The following is a 6,843-nucleotide window of genomic DNA, read 5'->3' on the forward strand; positions in this document are numbered from 1 at the left end:
TGATGTTCCATCCCCCACAGTTCTCAGAATCAACCTGCAAGTTCTCCAGGCCGCTTTCCCACAAGCAGGTGGGAGACACCTGCTTAATTCGTGTCCACCTAGAAACACAAAGTCCAGAGATGGCCAAGAGTGTTCTGGTAAGCCTGGGAGCAGGGGTGTCCCGTGGTGCTTACACCTGGGTGGGGAGCAGACACTGGTCCAATACCATGGACTACTCATGCCCTCTTGAATTTGGAGCTTCTGGATGATCAGGAGGATAGATGGGAATCAAGAAGGGAGAGGTCAGTGTGAAGGGCTGGAGCTGAGATGAGCGAGTGCAGCAGCTTGTCCACTGCCATGTCTGAGGGAGTCTGTGTGTCAGGTGGCAGCATGCAGTCCAGAAGGGCAGGGACAGGTATGGGTGACAGATGAGAATAGGACAGGAACTAGGTTGCAGGTTCCCTTGTATGGGATGCTGACGTCTATGGAGGAGGACAGCAGTGTGAGGTTCTGCATGTTCCTTGAACAAGGAGCTGAGAGAGTCTCTCTGCAGAGTCGATATGGATGTGGAGCAAGCACACTAAATGTCCAGGTAACCCAATGACCACCCTTGCCGGATGAGGTGCCCTCCTACATCCCAGCCAGCACTGAGCCTCTGGAGGCCAGGAGCTCTCGTGGCTATCTTTCAGCACTCCTGTGTGTGGTCATGTTCCTGGGTCTGTTTTTGGCCCTGGCAATCCAGACCAAAGCCTCTAGGTTTTGTGCCTAGGCCATTCCCAATGCCGCCTGCATCCTCGGGCAGACCTGGGATCTTGGAGGCTATTGTCCCATTCCTCCCAACTTGTGGGATGAGATTGCATCTGTATGCAGGTAGTGGGGTCCTTTCACTCCGAGAGGAGTGCAGCTCCACAAAGAGCAATGGCAGGCCCAGGAAGTCCTATGTACACGGATTGGGCTAGTAGCCTGTGGGAAGAGCCCACACGATGAGCAGGAGGTCAGCCTCGGGTAGTAGGGTCATGGATGTTGCCCTTGTATTTAGAGTGGAGGTGCCTCCAGAATGCCCCTGCCCACTGTCCTTGAGTAGTCACTTCAAGGCCCATTTCCTGAAGGCCTGTCTCCCATGCTGCTCCAGGTGACCTGCCAGGATAGGGCTCCTGTCGTCATCCGCAGCGCCCTCGACCTACACTTCCTTACTGAGGAGAATCCAGAGGATTATGAGCTGGGCCAAATCATCTCTCGCCGTCAGAGTAAGTGAGACAATCAGATAGCAGAGAGCAAGGGTCAGGATGTGGACTCAGGTCAACTCTTAGCAACAAAGAGTAGTCTCTGACCCCCAAGAACACTCCAACAGGTGTGTTGGGTTCGTGCACAAAGCCAACTGCACTTCTGCTGGTGGAAGGTCTTGAGGTCCAATAGTATACCCCAGTGGATGTTGCGGCTCCCCACCAGGTGCCCTCCCCTGGACATGAACAGGCATCCAAAGCTGACATCTTTGAGGAGTGAGGAGGAAAGCCTCTCTCCAGGAGCAGTATGTTTTCATGGTCTGGGATAGGAGTGGTTTCAAAGGAACATGGGAATGCATGGGCTAAAGAGGGAACTGGCATTTTGTGGACTGAAGCAGTACTATTGAAAGCCTTCTGTGTGACCAGAAAACCACTGCCTGGGCAGAGCATTGCCAGGATTCTAGCAAGCAGTAACAGGATGAAATTGGGAAGAAAACACAGCCTGGGAGACAGCCTGAATCATCTGTTTTTGCATAAATTCCATGGTCTTACGCACCCGAGTCCACTAGGCAAGGAGTGATCACAATAGCCAGGTTGTGATCCCTAACTAAAGTCAGATGAGGGCTTCCTGAGCACTTAGCCACAGAGCTCATCTGATAATAATGCCAGCGCTTTTTTGTTGGTTGGTTGGTTGGTTTTTGTGAGCCAAACACCACAGCAGCCATTATCCCAGCCTATGTACCCTGAAGACCACCATCCCTATGAGTTCTAGGATCACTTGTCTCCTATCTTAACCTACTGTTAGGTTAGTAGAGTCTATGGAAGAGGAAGTCTGTCTGGGGCCTTGGTAGCCTAAGAAATTCATAGCAGAGATCTCCACATCCAACCCAGAAGGGATGGAGAACAGGCTCTAGGTTAGAGGAGGGCGACAGGAAACACATGTTCAGAGGAAGGAGAAGCGGCTGTTGTATTCCCCCACTCGGGGTCATGGCACCACTGGGCCATACACCATGTTGGAGGGAAGCAGTCCCTTTGCTGGTCTTTGGAACCATTGTTCTCAGTAGGGCAGTATTTGGAATGTGGCCTCCATTCTCAGAAGCCTGGTCCACATGGAGGCGGGCTCCACCAACGCAGAAGCATGGCTCTAACGTGGTATCCGTGCTGGTCAGCCTGTCCTCACTGTGGCCATACTTGAGGAAAATAACTCAGAGGAGGAATCCTAGGCCTTTTCTCCGGGTTTCATAGCTTTCTCTTTGGTTGTGCACTGAGGCTGTCCATAAAGCTCTAGTGTGTGGCAGTGGAGAGCTCCTCAGCCCTTGCCACAAAGGCATAGACTGGGAGAGAGAGAACGAGGCTGGCAGAGAGGGAGAGAGAGAAAGATGGAGAGGGAGGACCTCTACTTGGAGAATGAGGATTCAGTGGAGCCAACAGGAACAAGGTACTGTTGCCCAGGGCACAACCCTGTTTAGGTCTTCCTCCAACCATGCTCAACCTTTCTTCCAGTCCCTCCCACCCCCCAGTAGTGTATTCATCTTGAATGAGAATTTCATGTTGACATCAGAGCACTCACCATCCAATGCTTCCCTCCAAACCCACCTATGAAGATGGCTCATGTGGGGACTGAATCTTCGGCACAGGAGCCTTTTGTGGGAGATTTCAGATGCAAACCCTAGTGGTGTGCTTTGGCAGATGCAAGAGGACCTGAGATATTCTGGAGTCCAAAGCCTTTGGTAGGAACAGACATTAGGTCTGTTGAAGTGCTCTGCCTAGTTCTTCCTCAGGGAGGACTGTGGAGGCTGTCTTTGTTGGTATTGGTGCTGAATTGGAGAGCTCTCAGGTGTGTGGCTCTGGCCTTTTCTGGCACAGGCTCTCAGATGTTGGCGTGTCCTAGGGAGCACCTCCTGAGTGCCACCTTCTTTTTGTACACCCCTCTCTCCCCAGAGCTGAGGATTCCAGCAGAGGCCAACGTATTTTATGCCAAGAATCCTCACAAAAAATCCAACTTTGTGCTGAGGAAAAGGAGCCTCTCCCAAAAGAATGATGGGTGGATCCAGCCTCAACCTCCCTCTCGTCCTGGAAAGAAGGCTCCTGCCCTCCTGAGGATGCTTGCAAAACCATTCTGCTGCTGTGTGCCTGGGCGGGGCTGAGGCAGCCCAGGAATATTTACATTGATTACTATTTTCTTCAAAGTTTGAATCTATAGTTTGCCATTGTCCTTGACCTTGTTTAGTAACACAGTTGTTACTCTATCCTGTATTTGTTGTTTCCATTAATATATTATTATTTTAAAATATATATGTTTTTGTTACCTGATCTACTGTGATGATTTGAGTATACTAAATGTAGCAGTGATTCCTAAAGGACACATCCAAACCAACAGGAAGGAATGTTTCATTCTATCAGCAAGAACTTTGGTTTTTAGGAGTTTGGCAGATGGCGTTATCTGAGTCAGTTTTCCAATGGGGGCAATGAAGTTTCAGCTATGATGGTACAAACACAAACAAAGACACACAAACACACACAAGAGCACACACACTCACTGAGAGATAGATAGACAGATGGAGTTGGTCTCTGCTGAAATACTTTGGAGACACGGTTCTGATTTCTCCCCTTTTGGAGTATTTTCAATTGCACAAGGTGTCTTGCAAATGAACCCATGTCTGAGGAAGACATGCATGTGTACTTCACATGCCACTTTTCACATAGCAGGAAGGTCATGTCATGTAATATTTTTCATGTAGCTGTCTTTTGACTGTGAACCATCCCATGAGGTCAGCTGTGGAATTTTCAACTTGTAGCATCACAATGGGGATCCACTCTTTGGATTTGGGGATATTTCCGATTTTCTTGATTCAGATTGGAATGATATATATATTAGTTTTTGATGAAAATTCTGCATTTGATGGTAATGAATGTCGTGCATCTAGGAATCTGTAGAGTGCAGACAATGAATGGATGCCTACTGTTGTCTGGACTGGTCTGAAAAGTCCTGTAGCATCTGAGCATGTGTGAGCGCTCTACAGGTCTTGCAAAAAGTCCAGGTCAGATGATCCTGCACAAAGCTGAACTCCTAGTGGTCTCCACAACAGTGTAAGGGCCAAGGAGAAACACACTTCCACACAGAAGTTGGGAAGCTACCTTATGAAGGTGATCATAGATACGGGATCCTCTTGGTAGGACCCATTTTCTATTGGGCCAGAACTGTGCTCTGAATGTGGTTGCTAGAAGAACTTGGAATTTTCTAACTGAAGCAGTTCGTGCAAGCTACTTCCACTTGCAGGAACAAAGTGTGTTCTCATTGAGCACTTTAGGCTGTCCCTGGTTGAACTAGAGTGTCAGAAGCACTTGTAATGATTGGCATTCACGGTTTCACATTGAAGCCTCTGTGCCATCTGTCAACCAGTGATGGCTGCAAGTGGGGAATGGAAGCCATTTGCTGCAAGCAGTTTCAACTTGCAGGACTAACTTTGTTGTAAGTGGGCACATGGTGTTTTTCCTATGTGAGCTAGAAGAAAGCAAAACTGCTTCTTACAGGTGACAGGCATGCTTTCACATTGAAGCTTTTGTGCCGTTGATCCAAAACAGTTCACTCATGTGGGCACCTGCACTTCAACTGTATGTTGTAAACAAGTGTGACAAATGGATGTCAGTGAGACTTTGGAAAACGGACCTTCTCAGCTGGTCCTCTTTCCTCCTGCAAGTTGGTGATCTCTTTCTGTCACACTTTGTGTTTCATGCCTGAACTGTGCTCTGAATGTGCTTGATGAGAACAGTTTAGAAGTGCAGAAGTGAAGCTGTTTGCAGAAGCAGCTTCAAGTAGCACAAGCTAACTTGTTCTCAGTGAGCACATGGAGATTTTTCCTTAGGTGAAGCAGTGTGAATGAGAAGGGCTTCTCAGAGCTGGTAGGCATGTTTGCATTTGGCAAACATTGCCATCTATCACCCAGAGTTCCTTGCATGCAGAAACCTTCTTTTTAAGTGTTCTCAGAAAGGTCTGATGAGTGGATTTCCATGGAATTTCGTGGAATTGATCTTTTCAGCAGTCCTCATTGGCTTCTCAAAATTGGTGATCCTGGGCACAAGGACTCTCTTGCCAGCCAACATTGTATTTTGGGCCTGACCTCGGCTCTGAATGTGCTTGCTGAGAGTAGTTTGGGAGTACAAAAGTAAAGCAGTCTCTCAGCAGCTTCAACATTCAGGAGCTCATTTTGTTCCCAGTGAGCACATTGGGGTTTGTCACTACTTAAACTAGCATGAAGAACCACCGCTTCTCAGAGGTGGCAGTTTCCCTCTGAAGCGTCTGTACAATTGGTCAATGCGAGTTCAATGCAGGCAGGCACTTGGATTTCAAGTGAATTCTGTGACAAACAATTGAGCAATGGATTTCAATCCACCTTGGGGAACTGCTCTTCCCAGTGGGCCCACAGTTCTCCTCCAGTTGCTGAACCTAGGTCCAAGGGCTCTCTTGCTAGCACTCTTTGCATATGGGCTGAAACTGTGCTCTGAGTGTGCTTCCTGAAAATATTTTGGAAGTGCAAAACAGAAGAATTTTGGCAAGCAGCTTTCATATTAGGAAATGACTTTTTTCTCATCGTGCCCATTGAGCTTTGTACCTGGCTGAAGTAGCCTTAAATCCAATGGCTTCTGAGAGCTGGCAGGCCCAGTTTCCATTGGAAGCAACTGTGCTCTTGGTCAATGGCAAGTTGGTTACTGTCAGGTACCTGCAGTTTCAATGAGTTTTTAGAAGAAGGAGACCAAGGGGATAAGATGAAACTTGTGCAATTCATTTCCTAATCAATGTTGGAGATGCTAGGCCAGAGTGGACTTTTGCAATGATACTTTCTCATGTTTTTTTCAGGAAATGTGTTCTGAATGTGCATCCTGAGATGCATTTGTAGGGGGCAAACAGAAAAAGTTTGTGCACAAAGTAGATTTGTTCTCAGTGAACACGTGGCGGGTTTTCCTTGGTTGAACATGCAGGAAGCAGAACCTCTTATCAGAGCTGATGGCACCATTTCACTTGGAACCATCTATGCACTCAATAAAGCAGAGGTCATTGGAAACAGGGTCATGCAACTTCAAGATAGTTTTCAGAATCCGTTTGAGGAATGGATTCCAAAGAATCTTTGAGGTATTGACCCACCCATCAGTCCTATCACTTCCTATCTGAGCAAGTGCTCCGAGGTACAAGGGCTCTCCTGCTAGCACACTTTGGATATTGAGCCTGAACTGTTCTCTGAATGTGCTCAATGAGAAGAGTGTGAAGTGCAGAAGAGAAGCAGAGTGTACAAACAGCTTCAATTGCAGGATGTAAAAGTGTTTCTAGAGAGCATATTGGGATTTGGGCTTGGTTGAACTAGTAGGAATTGGAATCCTTCTTAGAGCCAGCAGTTACGGGCTTTACTTAGAAGTTTCTGTGTCTTGTATAAAGCAGAGTTTGTTGCTCATGGGTACCTTCGTTTCCAGTGAGTTTTCAAAAAATTTGAGAAAAATATTTCAATGAAACTCTGGGCCATTAATCTTGTCAACCATCCAATGTTCCACGTGAATATTGGTGATGTCCCAAGGGATCTCTGGGTAGCACAATTTGCACTTTGGGTGTAAACGTCATCTGAACGTGCTGGCTGAGAAAAGCTTGGAA

General features: G+C 47.4%; 1 long non-coding RNA gene across 1 annotated transcript; it reads left to right on the forward strand.

Annotated features, from left to right (window-relative positions):
* The first annotated feature begins 81 nt into the window (after positions 1–81).
* LOC144249640 (uncharacterized) lies at positions 82–3,344 on the forward strand. Its single transcript, XR_013342254.1, has 3 exons — positions 82–137; positions 1,112–1,226; positions 3,144–3,344. It is a non-coding gene; the product is annotated as an uncharacterized LOC144249640 (long non-coding RNA).
* Positions 3,345–6,843: the final 3,499 nt, after the last annotated feature.

Source organism: Urocitellus parryii, chromosome 12, assembly GCF_045843805.1.
Source record: "Urocitellus parryii isolate mUroPar1 chromosome 12, mUroPar1.hap1, whole genome shotgun sequence".
Taxonomy (NCBI): domain Eukaryota; kingdom Metazoa; phylum Chordata; class Mammalia; order Rodentia; family Sciuridae; genus Urocitellus; species Urocitellus parryii.